Here is an 11,030-nt window from a genome sequence, read left to right as displayed (position 1 = left end):
GCCTTCTGTCCAACTACCTGAATGAAACTAATTTTTATATCTAAAGTCTTAGTGAATACAAATTGTTTACACATCACAGTTATATGTAATGTGAGAGGAATCAAAAAGGAAGAGTGGAACTTTGATGCACTTAGGACAGCAAGTAATACAGAAAAATCAATGGCAATGCAACATGAGCATATGGCTGACAAAGTGGCATAAATGACCTCAGAGACACAAATGAAATGAACATAAGGGAACACCAGAGTAGTTTGGGTGGCTTAGGGACTGTTTAAAGAAGGCACAGTAAAAATACCAATTTTAGAAACTGCAAAGTGCATTCACACTCATGATCTTATTTGATGTTTCTATTTTTTTAGATGGTCTTACTCCAGCTCCTTTCTGCTATGGCTTCCTCTGGGTACTGCTTCTATTTCAGGATTTCAGTGAATGGGACACACAGTTTCATTATTGGAGAAGGTCCTCCCTGGTTATTGAGACTTTGAAAATGATTTCTTGAGCTGACTCAGGATATGGGATTGGTGGAGGCTTGTGGTGCTATTAACATAGGTCTTGAAAGAGGTAAACCTCAAAAGTCTTAGCCGAAGCCAGTGAGGGTGCTGGAAGCTCTGAGGATGACTTTCCCTAAGTCTGGGTTCATGTTTTTTCTCTGAAATTGCTGGGACAGTGGTACTTGGGAATAAGCATCTCCCAGCACCCTAAAAAGTCACAGTGGGATTTTAGGGTCATTGGGGTGTGTGCTGGTTATTACAGACTACTCCATTTACTTAAATTTATCTGACCTGGAGTCTTTAGCATCTCTGATTATAAATTCAGAAGTTACTGATTTTTCTTATATGTCTTGGAATTCTTGCCTTCTTGATCATGAGGAAAAACTTTGGAAGTATAGCTTACATTGCAAAGAAATCAAATATATGAGCACAAGTCATTGAGTTCCCTTATGGAATACTGAGGGCAGAATTTTCAGTGATACTTTGACATTTTCTATAAATACCTATTTCCCATCCAGGTAAATCTGGGGCCAGAAGGTGGGCTTGAAAGGCTGCTCAGGAGGCCCAAGAACATTGTGTGATCCATGGGCTGGCAATCAGGGACATCAAAGGAAGGATGGGAAGAAGGTTCACTGCATTCTGGGGGTGGGTTGGTGTGCACCAGGTGAGTGTTGAAAGGTAGCTTATCACCAAATTGCTTAGGGCCTCAGGAAAAAAAAGGCACATTGACAAATGCCTTTCCTTAAAAGAACACAGAGAAGAAAATCAGATAGCCATCAAGTTATCAAAGTACAAATTGTCACAGGAGAAGTAGAAAGGAGTTGATTTACCATGAGATAGTAAATTAGAACTAGGAATTACTAGGTTTTATTGGACTTAGCTCTCCAGAAAGGCACTAAATACTCAATGAATAATTTAAAATCAAGTGTTTATTGTCTACATCCCCTCCCTCTACTAGTAGTATTGAAAGCTTTGCAGTCCTTTTTTTTTTTTTTAAAGATTTTATTTATTTAATTGACAGAGAGAGAGAGAGAGACAGAGAGAGAGGGAACACAAGCAGGGGGAATGGGAGAGGGAGAAGCAGCCTCCCCGCTGAGCAGGGAGCCCGATGCGGGGCTCGATTCCAGGACCCTGGGATCATGACCTGAGCCGAAGGCAGTCGCTTAACCAACTGAGCCACCCAGGCGCCCCGAAAGTTTTACAGTCCTTAATACCTCAATTATTTCTTTCTCTTCTTGTTTCTGCACTCTTTCTAAATTAAATGTTTCCTTACCTTTAGTCTATAAACATCCTCAAGTTCTTGTACTTTAAAAACAAAATATAAAATTACTTTTCTTTTGCTTAGTTTACTTTTTTTAAATTAAATCTTTTTTTAAAAGATTTTTATTTATTTATTTAATTGACAGAGAGAAAGAGATAGTGTGAGAGGGAACATAAGCAGGGGGAGTGGGAGAGGGAGAAGCAGGCTTCTGGCTGAGCAGGGAGCCTGATGCGGGGCTCAATCCCAGGACCCTGGGATCATGACCTGAGGCGAAGGCAGTTGCTTAACCAACTGAGCCACCCAGGCGCCCCTGCTTAGTTTACTTTTTATGTAAGACTCTAACTTTCCCCCCTTCCTCTCAGGAAAATAGTAGTATATGTTCTGTTTCCAATTCTTTGCATTCACTTCCTACCTTACAGATTTCTGACATTTCCCCTCATTTTTCTACTGAATATGCTTGTGCTAAGTCACTAGTAACTTTTTCTCTGTATGTAAACAAATATATGTTCACACATAGATGCTTATAAACTCTGTTATATTTTTTATTTTGATTCCTAAATAGTATTTTTTATTTTAAAATTGGAAAACCCATAAAACTACTAAGATAATAATAAATATAATGCATTATTCTACCACTTAAAGGTTCATTATTATTTTGGTTTATTTCTTTTCCATTGAAATAAGAGGTAGAGAAGAGTTTAAAAATTATAACACAATACTACAAACTTCCTATATTAAATACCTGAGTGAAATGGACACTTTTAGGGAAATATAAATCAATAAAGTTGGCTAATAAAATAAAATTGCAAGTAGTCAAAGTTCTATCTTTTCACATTCAAGCTAGAATTTATGTACAACTTTCAAGGAAGGGATAATTTCTATTTTATGAGAATAACTCACACAACGGTTTAAGATAGCTACTCAACACATTTTATGAAATAGAATAGCCACAATATAGAAATGTCACAAGGACAATGTATTACATATTAATTGCGTGACAAACACTCCAAAATGTAGTGGCTTAAAAAAACAAACATTTATTACCTTATGGTTTCTGTGGGTCAAGAATCTGGGTGTGGCTTAGCTGGGTGACTGGCTCAAGGTCTATGAAGTTGAGAAAATTTTCAGCTGGGGCTGTATTCTCATCTGAAGGTTGTGGGAGGTCTCTCTCTAAACCCACTCACGTGGCTGTTGGCAGACCTGAGTCCCTTGCCACATGGGCCTCTTCATAGAACTATATCATAACATGATAGCTGCTTTGCTCAAGAGCAAGTGATCTGGGGGACACCTGGGTGGCTTATTCAGTTGAGCGTCTGCCTTTGGCTCAGGTCATGATTCCAGGGTCCTGGGATTGAGTCCCGCATCGGGCTCCCTGCTCAGTGGGGAGCCTGTTTCTCCCTCTCACTCTGCCCACTTGTGCTCTCTCTCTGTCAAATAAATAAATAAAAAATCTTAAAAAAAAAAGAGCAAGTGATCTGAGTAAAAGTGAGAGAGCATACACAAAAGGAAAGCCATAGTTTTCATAATGTAATTTTGAAGATGGCATCCCATCTCAGGTGATATACTCTATTCATTATATCTAAGTCATTAAGTCTAGCCCACACTCAAGGGGACAGTTTGCATGTGAGTGTGAATGTAGGGGTAGGGATAATTAAGGATTACTTTAGGTGCTACTTACCACAGACAGCAAAAGATAAAAATAGCCAATCAAACCTATCAACATACATACAAATGCTACATAAACTATTTTCAAGTTGAATTTAACTTCAGAGTAAAAGAATAATATATCATGACCAAGGAGTGGTTGTTTGGGAATGAAAGGTTGGGCCAACTTGAGAAAATCAATTATTTTAATACAGAAATTTATTCCATTTTTATTACATCTTCTTTATTCACTCATCCATTGATGGACACTTAGGGTCTCATATCTTGGATATCGTGAATAATGTTGCAATAAACAGGGGAGTGCATATATTTCTTTGATATCCTGTTCTCATTTCTTTAGAAGTAGAATGGCTGGATCATATTATAGGTGTATTTTTAATTTTTTGAGGAAACTCTATACTGTTTTTCATAGTGACTGAACCAGTTCACGTTCCCACCAATAGAGTACAAGTAGTCCCTTTGCTCCATATTCTCAGTAACACGTGTTACTTTTTGTCCTCTTGATGATAGCTGCTCTAACAGGTGTGCGTGATGTGTCATTGTAGTTTTTATTTGCATTTCCCTGGTGATTAGTGATGTTGGGCATCTTTTCATGTATGTACCTAATGGCCATTTGGGTGACTTTAAAAAAAATGTCTGCTTAGTTCATCTGCCCATTTTTTGGTTGGATTGTTTGGGTTCTTTTTGTTATTGAGTTATATGAGCTCTTTATATATTTTGGATATTAACCCCATACCTGGTATTTGGTTTGCAAATATTTTCTCCCATTTTCTAGGTTGCATTTTCATTTTATTGATAGTTTCTTTTACTGTGCAGAGATTTTAAGTTTGAGGCAGTCCAACTTGATTTTGTTATTGTTGTTTGTGCTTTTGGTGTCATATCCAGAAAATCATTGCCAAGACCAATGTTGAGGAGGTTCTCTATGTTTTCTTCTAGGAGTTTTATGGTAGCAGGTCTTATAATTAAGTCTTTGATCCATTTTGAGTTGATTTTTGTGAGTGGTGTAAGAGAGGGGTCAAACTTCATATTTCTGCATGTGTTTGTTCAGTTTTCCCAACACCATTGGGTTGTCAAAGAGACTATCCTTTCCTCTTTGGGTTTTCTTGGCTCTCTTTTATATTAGTTGACCATATCTGCAGGGGTTTATTCCTGGGCTTTCTATTGTGCTGTGTTTCTGCTGTATGTGTCTATTTTTATGCCAGTAACCTGCTGTTTTAATTATTAGCTTTGTAGTATAGATTGAAATCAGAAAGTGTGATGCCTCCAGCTTTATTTTGTTTTTCTTTTTTTCATGATTATTTTGGCTATTCAGGGTCTTTTGTGGTTCCATAACATTTTAGGATTGTTTTTTCTATTTTTATGAAAAATGCCATTCAAATTTTCATAGGGGTTGTATTGAATCTGTAGATGGCTTTGGGTAGTATTGATATTTTAATAATATTAATTATTCTGATCCATGATATAGATGTCTTTTCAGTTGTGTCTCCTTTGATTTCTTTCAACAAAATCTTGTAGTTTTGTCATACAGATCTCTTACCTCCTTGGTTAAACTTATTCCTAGGTATTTAATTTTATTTTTGATGTTATTGTAAATTAGTGTTCTCTATTTCCTTTTATCTGTTTCATTATTAGTGTATAGAAATGCAACTGATGTCTGTATGTAGATTTTATATCCTGTAACTTTATTGAATTCTTGATTGGTTCCAACAGTTTTCTTGGGTTGAGTCTTTGGGTTTTTCTATATGTAAAATCATATCATCTGTAAACAATGATAATGTAACTTTTTTTTTCTGATTCGGATGCCTTTTATTTCTTTGTCTTGCCTGATTGCTCTAGTTAGGACTTCCAGTACTACATTGGATAAGAGTGATGGGAGTGAGCATCTTGTCTTGTTCTTGATCTTAGAGGAAAAGCTGTCAGTCTTTCACCATTTAGGATGATGTGAAGTATGGATTTGTCATATATGGCCTTTATTATGTTAAGGTATATTTCTTCTATATCCAGTCTAGTATATTCTTTTTCTAGTTCCTTGAGGTATAAAGTTAAATTGTTTATTTGAGATCTTTCTAATTTCTTAATATATTTATTTATCACTATATACTTCCTTCTAAGAACTGCAGCATCTCATAGGTTTTGGTATGTTGTATTTCTTTTTCATTTGTTTGAAAATATTTTTTGATTTCTCTTTTGGTTTCTTGTTTGACCCATTAGTTGTTTAGGAGCATGTTGTTTAGTTTCCACATAGTTGTAGATTTTACAGCTTTCCTTGTGTTGTCAGTTTCTAGTTTCATACCATTATGGTCAGAAAAATACTTGGCATGATACCAGTCCTCTTAAATCTGCTAAGACTTGATTTTGCATCCTATCACTTGATCTATTCTGGAGAATGTTTCGTGTGTATTTGAGAAGAATGTGTATTTTGTTGCTGCTGGATAGAATGTTTTATATATGTCTGTTAGGTCCATTTGGCCTAAAGTATGGTTCATGTCCAATGTTTCCTTGCTGATTTTCTCTCTGGGTTTTCTATCTACTGCTGAAAGTGGGTTTCTGAGTTCTCCTACAATGATTGTGTTATTCTGTATTGCTCCTGTCAGATCTGTTAGTATTTGCTTAATGTATTTAGCTGTTCTGATGTTGGGTGTGTATATATTTCTGATATATCTTCTTGATGAATTCACATCTTTATCATTATGTAATGGGCTCTGTCTCTTGTTACCATTTGACTTAAGTATATTTTGTCTAACTTCGGTTATACCCACTTTTTTGGTTTGTTTGTTTCTACTTGCATGGAATACCTTTTTCCATCCCTACACTTTAAACTTATGTGTGCCCTTAAAATTGAAGTGAGTCTCTTGTAGGCAGCATATGATTGGATCTTTTTTTTTTTAATTCATTCAGCCACTCTGTGCTTTTCAGTTGGTGAATTCAATACATTTACATAAAGTAATTATTGATATGTGAGGACTTACTAATATCATCTTATTGATTACTTTCTGGTTGCTTTGTATTTGCATTGTTTCTTTTTCCTTCTGTTTCTGCCAACCTTTGTAAATTGGTGATTTTCAATGTGGCATGCTCTGTTACCTCTCTTTTTTTTTTAATCTGCTGTGAATCTACTCTAGATTTTTGCTTTATGGTTGTCATGAGGCTTACGTAGACCATCTCATAGATAAAACAATCCATTTCATGCTGATAACAACTTACCTTCAATAGCTGACAAAAGCTCTACATTTTTACTCTCACCTTTTATATTTTTGATGTCACAATTTACCTCATTTTATGTTGTGTATTTGTTAACAAATTAAAGTCACTGTAATTATTTTTATTACTTTTTTCCTTTAACTTTTATACTATAGTTAAGTGGTTAACTCACTATCCTATTATAGAACTAAAGTTTTCAAAACTTGACAATATATTTTTCACTTTTACCTGTTTGTTGTACACTTTCATACATTTTCATGTTGCTGCTTAGCATCTTTTTATTTGAGCTTAAAGAACTCATTTTATTTTTTTTGTAAAGCGGTTCTAGTGATGATAAGCTCCCTCATCTTTTGTTTATCTGGGGATGTATTTATTTCTCCATATCTGAAGCAAAATTTGCCATAGACTATTCTCTTTTATTTTATTTTAGTTATTTTATTTTATTTTTTTATTTTTTGCCATAGACTATTCTTGGATGCCAATTACTATCTTCCAACACTTTGAGTAAACTATTACACTCTCCTGGCCTGTGGGGTTTCTGCTGAGATAGTCACTGATAGACTAATAGTGGTTCCTTTGTGAGTTATGCACTTTGTTCTCTGAATTTCTTTAGGATTCTTCTTTATTTTTGATTTTCAATAGTTTTGTTATAAAGTTACTTGGAGAACATCTTTTCACATTGAGATAATAGGGCACATATAATAATCTATTAGCTTTGCAAACTTGAATGTTTAAGTCTCTCCCTTGGTTTGGGAGACTAATCAACTCTCACATCTTTAAATAAACTTTCTGTCCCATAATTCCTCTTTCTCCTTCTGAAATACAGATTCTTCTTCTTCTTCTTCTTTTTAAAGATTTATTTATTTATTTTGGAAAGAGAGAAAGAGTTGGGGTAGGGGGAGAGGGAGAGGGAGAGAGAGAATCTCAAGCAGACTCCCTGCTGAGCATGGAGCCTGACAGGTGGCTCTATCCCAGGACCCCGAGTTCATGACCTGAACTGAAATCAAAAGTCAGTTACCCAACGGGCTGAACCACCCAGGCACCCCTGGCATCCAGATTACTCCAATATCTTTTTGTTGGGATGCCATAGATCATTCAGGCTTGTTTTTTTTATTTTTAATTCTTTTGTCTTTGGTCTCTTCCAACTGTGTTATTTCAAAATTCCTATCCTCTAACTTACTTACTGTTCTACTCTACTACAGACATTCTCTATTAATTCTTCATCTCATTCATTGAATCCTTTTTTAAAGTTGAAGGATAATTGACATACAATATTGTATTAGTTTCAGTTGCATAACATAGTGATTTGGTATTTATATATTACAAGGTGGTCACTGCAATAAGTCTAGTTATCTCTCATCATACAAAGTTGTTACAATTATTGACCATATTTTTTATGCTATATATTATATCTCCCTGATTTATTTATTTTATAACTGGAAGAATATACCTCTTAATCCCCTTCACCTCTTTTGTCCATTCCTCCCCTACTGCCCCTCTAGGAACTATCAGTTTTTTCTCTCTATCCATGAGTCTTTTTCTGTTTTGTTTTGTTTCTTGTTTCTAGATTCCATATATAGGTGAAATCATACTGTATTTTGTCTTTCTCTGTCTGACTTATTTCATTTAGCATAATACTCTTTAGATCTATCTGTGTTGTCTCAAATAGCAAGATTTCATTCTTTGTTATGGCTGAGTAATATTACTTACACACACACACACACACACACACACACACACACACACACACACACCCCACATCTTTATCCATTGTCTATTGACAGACATTTAGGTTGCTTCCATATCTTGGTGATTGCAAATAATGCTGCAATGAACATAGGTGTGCATATGTCTTTTTGAATTCTTATTTTCCTTTCATTGGACAAATACCGAGAAGTGAAATTGTTGGACAGTATGATAGTTGTTTTTTAATTTTTTCAGGAACCTCAATTTTGGTTTTCATAGTGCTATACCAGTTTATGTTCCCATCCGCAGTGCATGAGAATTCTTTTTCCTTCCACATCTTTGCCAACCCTTGTTATTTCTTGTTTTTTTGATAATAGCCATCCTGACACGTGTGAGGTGATACCTCATTGTGGTTTTGGTTTCCATTTCTTTGATGGTTAGTGATGTTGAGCCTTTTTTTCATATGTCCGTTAGCCATCTGCATGTCTTTGGACAAAATGTCTGTGCAGATCCTCTTCCCATTTTTTAATCAGATGGTTTGATTTTTTTGATATTGGGTTTTATGAATTTTTAAAATATATTTTGGATGCCAACCCCTTATTGGATATATGCAAATGTCTTCTCCCATTCAGCAGGTTGCCTTTTTGTTTTGTTGATGGTATTTTTTACTGTGCACAATCTTTTTGGTTTGATGTAGTCTCATTTGTTTATTTTTGTTTTTGTTGTCCTTGCCTGAGGAGACAGATTCAAAGAAATTACTAAGACTAATGTCAAAGAGCTTACTGCCTATGTTTTCTTCTAGGAATTTCATAGTTTCAGGTCTTATATTTAAATCTTTAATTCATTTTGAATTTATTTTTGTATGTGGTGTAAGAAAGTGGCCCAGTTTTAGTCTTTTGCATGTAGCTGTCCAGTTTTCCCAACACCAATTAATGAAGAGACTGTCTTTTTTAAAAAATTTTTTATTGTTATGTTAATCACCATATATTACATCATTAGTTTTTGATGTAGTGTTCCATGATTCATTGTTTGTTCATAACACCCAGTGCTCCATGCAGAATGTGCCCTCCTTAATACCCATCACGAGGCTAACCCATCCCCCTACCCTCCTCCCCTCTAGAACCCTCAGTTTGTTTTTCAGAGACCATCATCTCTCATGCTTCGTCTCCCCCTCTGACTTACTCCCCTTCATTCTTCCTCTCCTGCTATGTTCTTCTTTTTCTTTTTTCTTAAAATATGTTGCGTTATTTGTTTCAGAAGTACAGATCTGTGATTCAACAGTCTTGCACAATTCACAGCGCTCACTGTAGCACATACCCTCCCCAATGTCTATCACCCAGCCACCCCATCCCTCCCACCCCCCACCACTCCAGTCACACTCAGTTTGTTTCCTGAGATTAAGAATTCCTCATATCAGTGAGGTCATATGATACATGTCTTTCTCTGATTGACTTATTTCACTCAGCATAACACCCTCCAGTTCCATCCACGTCGTTGCAAATGGCAAGATCTTATTCCTTTTGATGGCTGCATAATATTCCATTGTGTATATATACCACCTCTTCTTTATCCATTCATCTGTCGATGGACATCTTGGCTCTTTCCACAGTTTGGCTATTGTGGACATTGCTGCTATAAACATTGGGGTGCACGTACCCCTTCGGGTCCCTACATTTGTATCTTTGTGGTAAATACCCAGTAGTGCAACTGCTGGATCGAATGGTAGCTCTAATTTCAACTGTTTGAGGAACCTCCATACTGTTTTCCAGAGGGGTTGCACCAGCTTGCATTCCCACCAACAGTGTAGGAGGGTTCCCCTTTCTCCACAACCCGCCAACATCTGTTGTTTCCTGACTTGTTAATTCTAGCCATTCTGACGGGTGTGAGGTGGTATCTCATTGAGGTTTTGATTTGGATTTCCCTGATGCCGAGTGATGTTGAGCACTTTGTCATGTGCCTGTTGGCCATTTGGATGTCTTCTTTGGAAAAATGTCTGTTCATGTCTTCTGCCCATTTCTTGATTGGATTATTTGTTCTTTGGGTGTTAAGTTTGATAAGTTCTTTATAGATTTCGGATACTAGCCCTTTATCTGATATGTCATTTGCAAATATTTTCTCCCATTCTGTCGGTTCTCTTTTGGTTTTGTGGACTGTTTCTTTTGCTGTGCAAAAGCTTTTTATCTTGATGAAATCCCAATAGTTCATTTTTGCCCTGGCTTCCCGTGCCTTTGGCAATGTTTCTAGGAAGAAGTTGCTGCGGCTGAGGTCGAAGAGGTTGCTACCTGTGTTCTCCTTTAGGATTTTGATGGACTCCTGTCTCACGTTTAGGTCTTTCAACCATTTGGAGTCTATTTTTGTGTGTGGTGTAAGGAAATGGTCCAGTTTCATTCTTCTGCATGTGGCTGTCCAATTTTCCCAACACCATTTGTTGAAGAGACTGTCTTTTTGCCATTGGACATTCTTTCCTGCTTTGTCAAAGATGAGTTGACCATAGAGTTGAGGGTCCATTTCTGGGCTCTCTATTCTGTTCCACTGACCTATGTGTCTGTTTTTGTGCCAGTACCATACTGTCTTGATGATGACAGCTTTGTAATAGAGCTGGAAGTCCAGAATTGTGATGCCGCCAGCTTTGCTTTTGTTTTTCAATATTCCTCTGGCTATTCGGGGTCTCTTCTGGTTCCATACAAAGTTTAGGATTATTTGTTCCATTTCTTTGAAAAAAGTGG

The sequence above is a fragment of the Zalophus californianus genome, chromosome 2 (assembly GCF_009762305.2).
Source record: "Zalophus californianus isolate mZalCal1 chromosome 2, mZalCal1.pri.v2, whole genome shotgun sequence".
NCBI classification, from domain to species: domain Eukaryota; kingdom Metazoa; phylum Chordata; class Mammalia; order Carnivora; family Otariidae; genus Zalophus; species Zalophus californianus.
Note: the sequence above shows the minus strand (reverse complement) of the source record.